This window comes from Catharus ustulatus, chromosome 2 (assembly GCF_009819885.2).
Source record: "Catharus ustulatus isolate bCatUst1 chromosome 2, bCatUst1.pri.v2, whole genome shotgun sequence".
Taxonomy (NCBI): domain Eukaryota; kingdom Metazoa; phylum Chordata; class Aves; order Passeriformes; family Turdidae; genus Catharus; species Catharus ustulatus.
Genome location: NC_046222.1, coordinates 21,724,192 through 21,738,467, shown reverse-complemented (window position 1 = coordinate 21,738,467; position 14,276 = coordinate 21,724,192). Strand labels below are relative to the sequence as shown.

The 14,276-nt window shown below is 43.6% G+C and overlaps 1 protein-coding gene across 4 annotated transcripts in view; it reads left to right on the top strand.

Moving 5' to 3' along the window:
- NME7 (NME/NM23 family member 7) overlaps positions 1-14,276 on the top strand; it is a 90,645-nt gene that overhangs the window by 60,351 nt on the left and 16,018 nt on the right. The window lies entirely within an intron of this gene.

The window sequence follows — 14,276 nt, the reverse complement described above, 5'->3', positions numbered from 1 at the left end:
TGCTCTATTTTACCAATAGGAGTGAAGCTTAACATGAGCCCAGAGACTGAAGGAAAGCAGGGCTGTGCCGCAAAACATTTGCAGCACTGGTTAGTGATCTTCCATGACTTGCTGAGCTACCATGGACACCTCCTAGTTACTCTTCAGAATGGCTAATATACCAGGATATACTGGAGCTGGATGTTTGGGCCTTTCCCTGAAAAGTGTCACAGGACTAGCTGTTTTGGTAAGGGTTTAAGCTGCACCTAGAATATTTACCTTTTAAGAAAACTCAACTTTTTTTCAAGGCCTTGGTACTGTTCAGCTCCGCAGGCACATGAAGATATCTAATCTGATCTGAAATCAGAAAGACTAATTGTATCTGTAGGTAGGTGGGAATGAAGACTGAAAGACTGGCTTAGAAATCATAAAGGCTCCATTCGCACTCAGACTGAGCGCATTCCAAAGTAGTAGGTGTGTGTTATTAAAGAAGAGATTATTTTAAGCAACTGTGATGAACACAAGATTCTTATAAATGCTGTGAGTTACATAAATTTGTCTAGTCAACCTTGAGAAGGTGGGGTTTTACTGACTTCACGGAGTTTTGGTAGTAACTGTCCATCTGCAGGTCTTGTTCTGCAAAATAAATGCTTCCGCATCTTCCTGGTAATGTTCTCTCCAAGCTTTGAATAAATACCATGCTTCAGGGTGGTGTTACAGATTTCGTATCTCATACTAATGGCTTGTCTTTTATTTTAAAAGTGACCACACTAAATTTTAGACGTGCTTACCTAGTTTCTTTTGGCATATTCTTGGTTTGTGTCTAAATAATACAAAATCAATACATTTCAAAATATCATATCGTTATTGTATTTCTGCTTGGGTGGCTTAGATGGAGTAATGGGAAAAGTTTTAATTCCCAATACTGTAGAAAAAAGAGGTTGGTCTTGGTTTGAAAGACAAGTGTCTGCTAAGGAATGCAGGAGCTTCTCTTGAAGTGGAAAATGTAAACCCCCTCCCTCCAAATTATTATAATTTTGAAATTAAGGATCTCTCAGGCTAAGACATGGGAATAGGAACAACAGTTATTTACTAGGAAAATTATAATAAAAATACAGTAATACAAAAAACCAAAACACTGACCGAGTCAGAATACAGGGTGTTGGTAGCAGTCCAATTAAATGGTGGCTACAGTCCTCCTGGAGTGGCAGATGTGGTTCTGTTGAAGCACACCCTGTAGAAGGATGTAGTTTTTCCTCTGAAGGTCCAGTGATAACGAAGATGGGCCTCTGGGAACCCAGTGGAAAAGGCTACTCTGATGTTTCAAATCTCAGATTTTTATCTAGGTGGGAAATACTTGGTTCCTCCCCCTGGGTGGGGCATCTCACAATGACATGATGTAATTTTATCAGTCATGCAGTGGGAATCAATGGCCCATTAACAGAAGATACCTCCCTAGACAGAGGATGGGTCATGGAAAAGATAAGAAAATTGCCCCACCTGGTTTTAACAGCTGGCCAGAGGACATCCCCCCACAGTTAAGAGAGATGGGTCATGGAAGAGATAAGGATCCCTGCTCCATCTGGTTTCAACAGATGGTGATAGAATACATACAGTAATTTCACTAATACAAACCGCAGCAATTTGACAAAAATTTTGGTGGAAACCCGGAAGTGTGGCTAATACTCGGGGGTGGCTAATGTGTGAATAATTTTCTGACGTTTACAACCCCAGACGTGCCAGCCAGGGCGCCGAGCCAAGCACCTGCCAGTAAAAGCCGGCATTCCGCGATTGTTACAAAGTGTTACTGTGTTGCCCTGGCTCCCTGCAGGCAGCACGGGGGGCGGGGAGAGAGGCAGGAGAGCTCTGTTCTTCCCTCCTCTGCCGCAGCCTGGGGGAGAGACAGGGGGGCCCCGCGTCGCCATTGCCGTGGCCCGGGGAGGAGGGGGGGGCCCGCGCCGCCATTGCCGTGGCCTGGGGAGGAGGGGAGGAGCCCGCGCCGCCATTGCCGCGGCTCGGGGAGGTGGGGGGGGGGCTCTGCCCCCGCCCTCTGCCGCCGTGGCGGGAGCAGGGGGTGCTCCGTGCCTGGCCGGCACCACGGCGCAAGCGGGGCCGGGGCGAGCGAACCCAGAGGCGGCGGCCAGCCCCGAGTGGCAGCGCCAGGCTGGGCCACCTGACCCCGTCAGCAGCCCCTAGTGGGCCGAGCCTGCACAGCCTTAGTTGAACCAGTAACCCCCCGCCATGCTGCAGTTCTGTTAGTATTTGGCAACTTTGTTGCACGCGGGTCCTCACTGCGAACGACAGAGCGGCTTATATTCAGGTGCGGCTTATTTATGGACAAAGGACGAAATATTTGCCAATACCCAGAGATGCGGCTTATACTCAGTGCGGCTTGTATTCGTGAATTTACTGCATTGCAACCTAAGACATCTTGCATTGCAACCTAAGACAGGGAGGCTTCTAACGTAGCAGCTGATCCTGTGATACCAGCCTAGTACAGACAAATATGCAATGTAATTTTGCACTGTTAGGTTGATCAAAGGTAGTCTGCAGGATTCTCTCCAGGGCTTCTTTCTTGCAACTGCACTGGAATTGCAGTGTGATTTACCTGGCCTGTGGGTGGGTTTTGATACCATTTAAAAATAAGAGTATACCCCCCTCATGAAAACAGTCTTTGTCAGCTATATGAACAACTGAACTGAACTGAACAGAAATTTCAGGTTGTAGTGTCCTCATGGAGTCAGAGGATGTCTGTCTTTGTTGGTGATTCATTTTGTTCCAGTTTTTTTAGTATTTTTATCTCCCTTCTTTTTCCTTTGGACTGTTCTATTTAAGGTGCTGCTGTAGCTGCTGAAGTTTCTGAGAATAGATTAATTAATAAGGCAAGGTAAGCGCCTTTCTGAGAATATGATGGTTCTAGGTTAATTTCAGTCTACATGGTTGTTTTCTCTGCTTCCCTTGTGTTTTGTTTGGTTACACCAGACAGCAAATCACTCTTTTATCTTGAATAGCAATGTTTTTGAATATATAAAATACCAGAAAAGAAATATTCACAAAAAAAAAAAAAAAAAAACAGCCAAAAAATGACTTATATTTTCAGTTCTTCCTTGGAAAAGGGAGCAGTGTTTCCAAAAGATATTGCAAGTTCTGAGCTCACTCTGTCTGGGAAAGAAAATTATACTATTACTGCCCTAAACAACTATTTTCTCCTTTAGTTACTTAGCATTCTGGTCATGGTGACCTTGTGTGTTTGTAGAATCTTTGATTTGAATAGATTAAGAGTGTTTGCTTACATGCTTGATTTGGGTTTTTGTTGACTGCAGATAGCCTTGTCCTTCACCAGCCTGTGGTTGGAACATATTGATTATGCTGTGCTGTTGCAAATACTTCAAGCTGTGAGGTAATATAAGTGATACTTCATTTTTAAAAAATTAAGAAAATAATAAAGGTAGGATTTTTAAGAAAATCAAGGTAGAATGTGGTAGAACAGTCTGCAAGAACTTTTTCCAGAGCTCCATAAATGGCAGTTAGCAGAGTCAACACACAAAGCTGCTTAATAAAATTGTACAATACAGAAAGTTATAACCATGTAGAAAAACTACAGTAGAACGGTTAACTTCTCCACACTACCATGGTGTCGTTGTAATCGTGAGTATACTGAAGTTGGCTGCAACTGTCCCAGAAGGTTTCATGTTTTTCAGTCAGCAGATTATGGATGGTTAGTCGATTCCTAGAAATGCATGACTTATTTTTTCTTTCTTCATTGTTGCGGACTTCTTATTTGGGCTCTGCTTGGTCAACACGTTTGTAGTAGAGCTAGTAACAGCCAAAGGAAAGGAGCTGAAGATCACAGTGTATCTTAGGTACTCTTGATGATAAATTGTTACATGAGAGAAATTGGAGTTACGGAGAAGATTATTCTGGGAGGTATTGAAAAACACCTGAAAGATAATGCAGTCATTGGTCACAGCCAGCACAATTTTGTGAGAAGAAAGTCCAACTTTTCAAACCTGATTTCCTTTTATGACCCACTCTGTTGATGAAGGGAATCCAGTTGATGTAATCTTTTTGGATTTTGGTAAAGTTTTTGACGCTGTCTCTCTCAGGATCCTTCTGGACAAGGTGACCAGCATGTATCTGGATAAACATGTCGTGGGGTGGGTGAGCAGCTGGCTCACAGGTCAGGCACAAAGGGTTAGAGAAGTGCTGGATTCTGCACCTGGTATGGGGCAGCCCTGGCTGTACAGACAGACTGGGGAATGAGATGTTGGAAAGCAGATCCATGGAAAGGGACCTGGGGTCCTGGTCGTTGGAAAGTTAAACCTGAGTCAGCAGTGCCCTGGAGCCAGGAGGGGCAGCCCTGTCCTGGGGGCATCAGGCACAGCATCACAGCCAGGCAAGGGAGGGATTGTCCTGCTCTGCTCTGAGCTGGGGCGGCCTCACCTCGAGTGCTGGGGGCAGTTCTGGGTGCCACAACACAAGATGGAGAAGGGCCTTGAGGGGGAGCCGTGTGAGGAGGGGCTGAGAGGGCACTTGGTCTGTTCAGCCTGGAGGAGACTGAGGGGAGACCTCAGTGCAGGTACAGCTTCTTGTGAGGGTGAGAGCAGGGGCAGGCACTGATCTCTTCTCTGCAGTGGTCAGGGACAGGAATTGAGAGAGTGGCCTGAAGTTGTGTCAGTAGACATTTAGGTTAAGTATTACAAAAAGTTTCTTCACACAGGGAGTGACTGGGCACTGGAACATGCTCCCCAGGAAAGCAGTCACAGCACCAAGGCTGACAGAGTTCAGGAGGCGTTTGGGCAATGGTCTTGGACGCATGGTGTGACTCTTGGAGTGTCCTGTCCCAGGTCAGGACTTGGATTGACAATTCTTGTGGTACCCTTCCCAGACAGCTTATTCTGTATCTGCAGATACTTTCTGCTTGAACTTTATTAATGAAGGCTTCAAAGTGGGTGAAAACAAATACTGTGTCCTAAGCTTTCCCTTCTGTAACAAAAAGAAGTATAGTAATTTCACGAATACAAGCCGCACCAATTTGACTAAGATTTTGCTCCTAAATCAGAAATGCGGCTAATACTCAGGAGCGGCTAATATGTGAATAATTTTCTGACATTTACAACCTCAGAAGTGCCAGCCAGAGTGCCGAGCCGAGCTGCTGCAACGTCGGCATTTTGCGATTGTTACACATTGTTACTCTGTTGCACCGCAGGTGGCGCCTGGCTGCCTGCAGGCAGCGCGGGGGGCGGGGAGAGAGGAGGGAGAGCTATCTCCTTCCCTCCTCTGCCACAGCCCAGGGGAGAGACGGGGGGGCCCCGCGCCGCCATTGCTGCGGCTCGGGAAGGAGAGGGGGGACCCGGGCCACCATTGCCGCAGCTCTGGGAGGTGGCGGGAGACCCGGGCCGCCCCTGCCATGGCTCGAGGAGGAGAGGGGGGACCCGGGCCACCATTGCCGCGGCTCAGGGAGGCGGCGGGGGGCTCCGTCCCTGCCTGCCACCACAGGGCAGCGCCGGGCCATGGTGACCGAGCCCAGTGGCAGCAGCGGCTGGCCCCCAGTGGCCCCGCCGAGCAGCAGCGCCGGGCTGGGCTACCTGGCCCCGTCAGCAGCCCCTAGCGGGCCGAGCCTGCACAGCCTTAGCTGAGCCAGTAAACCCCGCCCTGCCGCCGTTCTGTTACTATTTGGCAACTTTGTTGCACGCGGGTCCTCGCTGCGAACGACAGAGCGGCTTATATTCAGGTGCGGCTTATTTATGGACAAAGAACGAAATATTTGCCAACACCCAGAGATGCGGCTTATACTCAGTGCGGCTTGTATTCGTGAATTTACTGTAGTCTGGTTTCACATTTATAATGATGATGGGTATTGTTGTTGTTGTTATTATTGTTAGGTCTTCTTCCTTCTCTCATCAACTGCTGACTGTCATAGCATAGTTGTGAGAAAAACTCCAACAATAGTTTTCAGTATGTATCACTGGTCTCATTGCCTAGGGACACTGTTAACTAAACAAAAGCATTTTAGAAGCTGGATATAAAATGATTCATTCAATTTCTGAGAACTTGCTGAATAATTTGGGGTGCTGCTTGCTGGTTTGTTTAATTCAGGCTGACATTCTCTGTTCTGCTGCAGGGCCACCTGAGCAGAATTTTTATCAGCTTCTTTGTGTGTGGGACTTCACTAGAATATTCCTAAAAAGAAGTTTTTCCTTTTTCTGCTTCCATTGACTTCCCACATCAAGGGACTAGAACATGGTCAAGGTGGAAGATGAGTGAGCAGCAGTTCTTCATATTTGCGTGGCAGCTCTCAAGTTCCCATAGGTGACCTGGTGTGGTCTGAGTTCTGCAGATGTAGCTTATTGTCAGAGTGCTACCAAGGAATTACAAAGCATTACATCAAGGAGAGAGAATAGTTGAGGAACTGACCTGAGATTTTAAAGATCTGAGCTGAAAGTTAGACATTGAACTTGTGATTCTTGTGAAATATGTATTTCTTTTGTGCCCCTTGAAAATTACTGTCTCACTGTCTTGGTTTCCCACTCCTGAAAATGGGGTCCATTCTGCTATTTTCTGTCCTTTATGTCTCTTCCCTTAAGTTTTCCTGTAAGCTTTCCAGGCCAAGATCTGTTAGTAGGTATAGGCACATTGGCTAATACAGGTGGTCCTGAGCAGAGCAGGGCCTTTAAAAACACAGTTGTAACACAAATATGAGTGATTTCTTCCATCAGAACAGGGCTGCTCACAGCTGTGTGGGAAATTGCAGCACTGCTGCCTCCAAGGTTGCTCTGCAGAGGCTTTAGGGAAGGGGTAGGTGTCTCATGCTAAGAATCAAATGAGAAGAATCTCTGGGGCTTTGCAGCAGTGAATTTTATCTTTCAATCCATCTCCATCTTCTGTTGAAGTGGGTGGTCCAAAATTGGTTCAGCTTGGAAAGCCCCAGTAGAATTTCAAAGCATTTTTTTCTGCTTTGCAAAGTGTAAAGCTCCATTACCTGGACTGCTTCACAAATGTAGAATTTAATCTAAAAAAAATTCAGAGGAAAAGATAATTTGTAATTATTCTGGTTCCTACTAGGGAAAAATCAGCCAAAATATCTGCAGGTGAAAAGTAATGTCTTGCAACTTCATAGTGACTTTTACTGGAGACTCTTCACATATTTTGCTAATCTGAATTAATAAAATTCCAAAATATCTTTTGCAGCCTAGTGTGTTTTTGTCCTTGTTTTGCAGGTGAATTAGTAAATGGGTGATATTCTGGGTGCCTTGGAAGGCACTGGAAAATCATCAGTAGGACAATCTCACCTTTAAAACTTAAAGCATCTAATAATGAAATTTACAGTTATACTGCACATTCTGATGTGTTACAGGATATTTGGTTTTCAGATGTAAAATGCCTCCTTTTTCAGGCTTGTCAAGTAAATATCCCTTATTGCACCAAGATAATGAGACAAGCTGTATATTTTATCTTTATTCCTATTTGTGAACCAGCTTGTATTTGGTATCTCAATTATCTTCAAGGTTTCACCATCCAATCTAATTTACACTTAACTTAGGCGTGTGGCTAAGTTCAGCATATTGGCAATGGCACACGAAATTTCTGAGCAGGGCACATGTTAGAATCACTTAAACATCAACCAGAAGCACCAAGAACAGTGAAAATACTATCTCAGGCTGGCAAATGTGCCACACATGCTGCCCACAGCAGAGAACCTGCAGAGGGCTGGTGCAGAACCTTTGGGCTGCCTTGGAGGAGGAGTGGTAAGGGAATATGTGGGAGTGAAACAGAGAGAATCAAAGTGCTTGAGGGGATGGAGGGTGAGAAGGAGACAGTGTAACAACTTGTAGACTTGTGAGCCTCCGGAAAACTGCCAGCACTGGAGTATGGAATATAATTTTAGGTCCATTAACAAAACTTCTGAAGATACAGGGCTTCAGACTGGTAGTTCAGAGGTTGGCTGACTTTAAAATAAACAGAGAAGTAGATGGATTGTTGGGTTTGTTTTTTTTTTACTCAGACAAGAGTAAGCTTACGTAATAAAATAAACTATGATTTGAGGAGTTGCTGCTACTATTGCAAAACTGTTTGATTTTCGAAGGAGTTGTGCCTCAGATGCAATTTTTGTAGGCCTTGCAAATTGAAAATTTGACTGCTGTTGCCTGGATCAGATCAATTCATTTGCTGAACAAACCTTTGCAGCCATGCTCTTTCACATACACGTGCACATAGACTTAGATCAGTTAAAAGTATGAAAACCTTGTCAGAATGGACAATAAGTGATCTATGCTGCCATCAGCCAGAAGACCACCTGGAAGTCTAGGTGAAGTGCACAGTGTTAAGGGGAGAGACGGTTAGGCTAAATATTATAAATACAGTAATTTCACGACTATAAGGCACACTTTTTTTTTGGCAGCAAGGATCCATGTGCAACAAAGTAACGAATTAGTAACAGAATAGCACGATCGCAGGGTTTACTGGCAGGTGCTCAATTTGCAAACATTTTTCTTGGATCAGCGTAGCCTTTAAATGCAGCCCCAGGTGCCCTCCCCCTGCCCCCAGCACCAACTGGCACAACTCTCGTGGCTCGCGCTTCTGGGTTGGCAAATTTCTGAACTTTGTCCATATATAAGGTACACCGGATTATAAGGTGCACTTCCAGGTTTGGACCAAAATTTTAGTCAAAAGGGTGCGCTTTATAGTCATGAAATTACTGTAGTTTAAATGCAGCTTTTCCAGGTTCTTGAGTTTGTCTTGTGATAAAGATTAAAAGGTGAGGGGAGTTTAGTGTCTGTGTTTAAGGGTGGTTGTTTTGGCTTGCTTTTGTTTTTGTTATTTTTTTGTTGGGTTTTTGGTGGGTTTTTTTGCTACGTGGAAAGTACAAAAGTACTTTCAGGTAACACTGACTCCCTTGAGTCTGTGTAAGGCCTTCAATACCGACTCTGTATTTGTACATGTCATTGCTGCAGCTTATGTGGAACGCAGAGAGAAAATATGTCACTGTCATCAAGTGACTTCTGTTCTGGATTGGCTTGTGAAGCATAAGCTGAGGGATCCTCTTGCATGGTCTTTAATATGGGCCTGGTTTTGTATTTAGAAGCTTTATGAAGTACATTCTACAGGCAGACCCCAGGTTTCAAGGCAAAACTCTTCCTCAGTTAAAGTTTTTACAGTGGCAACGGCACCAACATCTTCTGTAATTTTTCTCTGTAATAGAGACAGAAGGGTTAGTACTGCATTTAGGGGTGATGAACTGGACCTTGAATTGCTGGAGGGGTAGGAAATTGTTCTGCAGCAGCTGATGTTGATTTCCAAGCATCCTATTGCATGAAACTGAGCAACATAAGCCAGGGCAGAGCTGAGATAACAAATTGGGAAGCACACACATCACAAATGGTTGGCTAGAGTTTGAAGGGAGTATGAGCTGCAAAGAAAACATGTGAGGCAAGCTAAGGCAAGCTAGCCCTTTTGGTATTGTGCACAAGGTCACCTGTGACCACAGATTTCACTTTGGTTGGCACTTAAGCATTTGTCTTTGGATGAGAACTTTTGTGGAGAATCTCTTGGACTGATCTGAGGCTATTCTCACAGTAACAGTAGTATTAAAGTGTTTGTAGCTTTGATCAGCATTGCAGGAGGTGCTTGTCTAGTATCCTCTTTTGTATGACAGAGGCTGTACTGCTTTGATTTTGTTACCTCTTGCTGATAGCTTGTAGGAACGAGTGTCTTGTCCAGCTCCCTACTGCAACCATCAGTTTTTAATGACTGATGCTAAAATTCCCTGAAAATAGAAGTCACCTGAAGAGCTGTGATGATGCCTAGAAAGAGAGGCACTTATCCTTCCTTAGTTTTCATAATTGCTGTCCTGCAAGTGTTGTTTTAGATAATTCTTATGCACTGCAGAGGAAGTTCAGGTGCCTTGCTTGGATGAGCTAGTAGGTTTTTCAATGCCTATAGGTCAGCCAGACAAATTCCAAGGTGAGTGGTGGAATTTACGTTATTTTATTTGTTCAAAGTTAATGCGTGTTCTGTTCTCTTGACAAGGGCATAGCTGGTCCTTAGAAGGAGAAAGGCACTTGCATGTTTGCCTGAGGCTGGCTCTGCCTTTTGGATTAGGTGGCACCCTCAAGGGGAGAGAGGGGCCACCTCATTATGACAGCAGCAGAGCATGGAGAGCTGCAGAAGGAAAAAGCTTCATGAATTCAGGGTGAGGAAGGCAGAGGTGGTGGGACCAAGTCAACACAAAGCCTTCAGAAAGTGATGAATGAGGAATGCCAAGAAGACCAAGGAGCAGGCACACAGCCGGGGCTCAGCTAGAAGAGGAAAACTGTTTTGCTGAGAGTGTAAAGGGATCTGTGCAGTATGTTGCAGCCCAGGAGTTCCTCTGAATGCTGCTGATCTGAAAGCAAAACTAAAAGACGGAGCCTGCCCAGTGAGCACACTGACTAGAGAGGGCTTGATCAAACTCTTGTTTTTATTCTGCTTCATTCAAGAGGGCAAGTAAATTTTCAAGGTTCCTTCTTTCTAGTTCATATTTAAGAACAACAAAATTTCAGGCTGTAAAGGTTGCTTTGTGTAGTTTTGATCCATTCAGTGACCTTTCTAAGTACCAAATTAAATATTTAGAACAGTGCTTAAGAAAAGCTGGCCAAATTTTCTTGAAATTTGCAGTTTTGGCTAAATTTTCTTGTAATCTGCAGTTTTGGCTGAAATATGTGTGTGTTACTATTCTGTATAACTTCCATCCAGCCCATGAAAAACCCCATCCTTTTGGAGGAAAGGCAGTTAATGAGCTTTGCTTATGAATATGTTTATCATTTTTTCAGTTTGATTTTGACTTATTACTGGCATTGGTGACATTTTTATTTTCTTTTACTTGTGTAGAAATAGAAAAAATTAGAAATGTGCTAAGTACTTCATGCAGGCAGTGTTGCTTTGGACACATGATAAAGAGAAACATGAAATACATGCATCTGTATCTTGCACAGGATAAGGTTCTTCAAAAGGCTATCTGTAGATCAAAGTCCAGCTGTAAGGGGTGATCAAATAACTTGCTGAATAACACCAAAGAGGATGAAGCCTTTTGGTATAGCAGTCCTGGTTTGTTTTGCCATGGATGGTGTCTTGTGTGGGATGCCAGTTTTGTGTCATCCCTGTTTACACAGGCACACAAAGCTCCAGCACACGCACATCAGTCTTCTCTCATGCATATGGTAGAGCTGTAGCTGCTCTTAACTCCTCCATCGTCCCACTCTCAACTCCTTTCCATTGCAAAACCATTGCACAAAACACATACTCCATTAACTAGACTCACCCAGAGGCTTAGGAAAAAGGTTTAAAAGGGGATGGGTGGGGCATGGGGAAGCCAACCCAAGGTCCGCTGGTTGTATCTTCCTGTTGTGAGAGATGAGGCTCTATAAATAAAATGATTGATGAGCTTCCTATCATGAACAAGAAAAATAAGTTCCATGATGAACTCTCTTTGTCCCTGAAACATTCCCAAGATTTCTAGCTATATGTACACAAGGACACAGTATGAGCTGTACATCTCTTTCTATCTCCATAATTGACAGAGGCCTTATTTCTTCATAATTCTTCAGTGGTGTAATAAGAAAGCAGTGGAATAGTAAAACTTTGGAATTGACAATTATTGTACTTTCTTTGGCTATGTAAATGTAAGCAGAGACTGTTTCATCCTGTTTGTTAACTAATGGCAAGAAAGGCTTATTTAGATTCTTATTAATCAGGTGCTAGCAGTGTAAAGTCCTGAAGGATCTACCTTTGAGCATTTCTGATCCAGTGTAATCCCGGGCAGAACAGAATGCATCCCTGTTATAGATAATAAACGAATTAAGCTGAATTAAAAAGATTCAAGAAGCAATTTTTATTTTTGCGGCTGAAATATGGTCCTCGATAGCCACAATCAAAAAGGACAGCATCGAGCCTGGGATTGGCACTGGGTGAACACACGTTGATCCAACCTCTATCGCGTGGGATCCCCCTGTGTTCACAAACGCTGTCCTGGGGTCAGTCCCGTTTTTATACAGTTTTTCTGGCCTGGCACAAAAGTCCTCTTTTCCTGTCTTGGATTTCCATATTCATGTAGTCTCCTTTCTCCGCAGTGAACTGGACAAAACCATTTGATGTGTGCTGATTTTGGTTTACTGGAACTGGGTATTGAAATGTAGGTTTTCCTGAGGATCCTTGTTATCTTACTTGGTGGTGATTATCAAGTACTCATGGCTGGGAAGTTTCCTGGCCTGTCCCATAACGAGTTACCTCCATTGGGGCTGGTTCTATTAACTTGCTAATTGCAGCTTTGTTAGCATCTGCAGTGTTGGAATTCTATGAAGCAGTCCTTCCTCCTTGCTGTGGCTCAGTGTTCCTAAAGTTACTTTATTAATTCCTTTATTTTTACAAATACGATTCGTCTTTCATAAAACACGAATTACTTTATGACATATATCACAATCCCTCTTTGAGTTTCAGAAGGGCACTAGAATGTGCAGCAAACTGCACTGAAAAATGGAAGGAAGAACAGGAGATTGCACAGGGCAACAGCAGGAGCTTTTGCCCATGTTAGTGAGAGAGAGCGAGTCCACAGGACAAAACATGACATCTTTTGTCATGAAGTTTTGAAGTAGAAATGATGGCTTAGGACAAATGGTAGGTCAGAAGACAATAGCTGCTCTTAAAAAGCAGAGAGAAGAGAAGGGAAAAAAAAAAGTGAATTTGATGCAGAAAATGAGTCAAGGAAAATCCTGTGGAATTTTCATAAGAAGCATCATTTCTGGACCCGTTGGAGGACAGAACACTTTGAGCAAGAGTTTTTGATGGATAGGTAGTAAACAGAATATAAAATACTGGGCTTTAGCTTTTTAGACTTGAGCTGTTTCTAAATTGTTTCCAAAGGTTTCATAGCCATGATAATTTTTTCTGGTATTCCCAAACTTTCACTGACATGATTGAAAGCTCTAGTGCTATTACCAGCTTCCTGACAGCTAGTTGTTACTACATTCAACAGTTGCTTGAAGGAAGGCTTGATTACAGTGTCACATAGTTAACTGGCATGTGACTTTTGTTTCTCTAGTGAACTTCCTTATCTCAAGCCTTTAATGAGGACCATGTAGAAAAGGGGTTTTTTCTCCTTGAGGAATTTTTTTTTTAAGTGAAGCTCTTGAACTTTCCTCTGAAGCAAAAGTCGTTTGATGTTTAGTGTGTCTTATTCAAATGTCCTTGACATTGCTATCAAAAGATCTTGTGTAACTTGTGATGTACACATAGTAACAATGAGGAACTGAAACTGCTCCTCATATCATGTTGGGTTATACACACTCCAAACATTAAAGCAATTTAATTGTCTTCCAGGTGGGTAACAGATCATAATAATTGTTAATTGTTATGACAGGAAAATATCTAGGACCTGCTGAACTATAAGAAGTTCTTGCCCTTAAAGTCCAATTGTGTTAGTTTGGTAATGAGATGTAAACAATGGGTGAAGCTGAAAGGTGGACAAAGGGTGTTGTACTCAGATAATGCTCTTGTGAGGTGTTTTGGGACCAGCTTAAAACATTCACTGCCATCCCAGAAGAGATTGTGCATCATGGACTGGTTCTCATTTGTAGCTGTACAAGGTTTACCAGGTCAGCTAAGAGCTCCTGATAAGTCAATTCAAACCCATTTGACACTGAAATTTAAGAAATCCTTAGACAATCCAGTTTGGGACTCAGTTGTGGGAACAGTAACCTCCAGCTGTGACACTGAAACAAACATCTGGGAGTGGCTCAGTGAAACTGCACTGACCACTTCCAGAGCGATTACACCCTAATGTACCCAGTGCCTATTCAGAGAGGGGCTGATGAAGGCTTTGTTGACAAGGAAGGAGTTATTTTCTTTGTTCAGTAGCTGTAGTGTGAGCTTGTCATCCACCTGTCCCCTTCCTGGGAGAACGTCCAAAGGGTTTTAAGGAGGGAAAACTGTGTTAATTTCCCTATTCGTGAGATAGATCTTGGAGAAGAGCCTCCAGGGTGTTGGGAAGAGAGACCAAGTGCATGGGTGGCAGAGGAAAGGGGTTAAAAGACAACAGTGCAAGGTGATAGTGCAGATGAGTACAGCAGCGCTTCACTGTGGCTTGAAAGAAAGAGTATGATGGTCCTCTGGGGTATAAGAAAAATACCACAGTAAAGATGTAGGGGAGGAATGTTATCTCAGGAACTGAGTATCTGCTGTAGTAAAAAGGCCTCTGAGAGTCCTAAGAGGTGTTTGGCATTGTAGATGAAGAAGAGTATTGAAATGTTAATTTCAAAGAACAA